General features: G+C 42.9%; 1 non-coding gene across 1 annotated transcript; it reads right to left on the reverse strand.

Moving 5' to 3' along the window:
• Positions 1-395: 395 nt before the first annotated feature.
• Positions 396-502, reverse strand: LOC112085743. The gene has a single exon (XR_002899042.1). It is a non-coding gene; the product is annotated as a small nucleolar RNA R71 (small nucleolar RNA).
• Positions 503-825: the final 323 nt, after the last annotated feature.

The following is an 825-nucleotide window of genomic DNA, read 5'->3' on the forward strand; positions in this document are numbered from 1 at the left end:
CTTCAGCCACAACCGGTCTATGTTGGAGAGAATGACCAAGCCAATGCACATCAGCATCGTGCAGGAATTCAAGTTCCACCGGTTGAAGCCAACAATCGGTTGAAGCCAACAACTTTTAGGTTAAGGCATCACTCCTCACCATGGTTCAAAACTCTAAATTTCATGGACTCCCCATGGAAGATCCTCTTGATCATCTAGAGCAGTTTGATAGGGTGTGCAACTTAACTAAGATAAATGGAGTCTCTGAAGACGGTTTTAAGCTAAGGCTGTTTCCTTTTAGCTTGGGAGACAAAGCTCATCAGTGGGAGAAGAATCTACCTCCAGGTTCAATCCACACTTGGGAACAATGCAAGCAGGCATTTCTCTCCAAGTTCTTCTCCACTTCAAGGACTGCTAAGCTAAGGAACCAGATTTCAAGCTTCACTCAGCTTTCTAATGAAACCTTTGGAGAATCTTGGGACAGGTTTAGAAGCTACACAAATCAGTGTCCACATCATGGCTTTTCAGAAGCCTCTCTCCTTAGCACTTTGTATAGAGGAGCTGTTCCCAAGATCAGGAATCAGTTGGACACAGCATCAAATGGGAATTTCTTGAGAAAAGAAATCAATGCAGCTATGGAACTTGTTGAGAACTTAGCAATGAGCCAAGACACCTATGGAGAGGACTTTGATAGAGCTAACTGATGTGAGGCCTCTAGTACACAAAAAAGCGTGGAAGAGAAGATTAAAGTGCTGCATATCAAGCTTGACAAAGCTTAATTGCCATTCAAAAGCCTATACACTATGTGAGTGAGGAGAAGGGATGCTTTACCAATATCAATGAAGA

The sequence above is a fragment of the Eutrema salsugineum genome, unplaced genomic scaffold (genome assembly GCF_000478725.1).
Source record: "Eutrema salsugineum unplaced genomic scaffold, Eutsalg1_0 scaffold_3, whole genome shotgun sequence".
Lineage (NCBI taxonomy): Eukaryota > Viridiplantae > Streptophyta > Magnoliopsida > Brassicales > Brassicaceae > Eutrema > Eutrema salsugineum.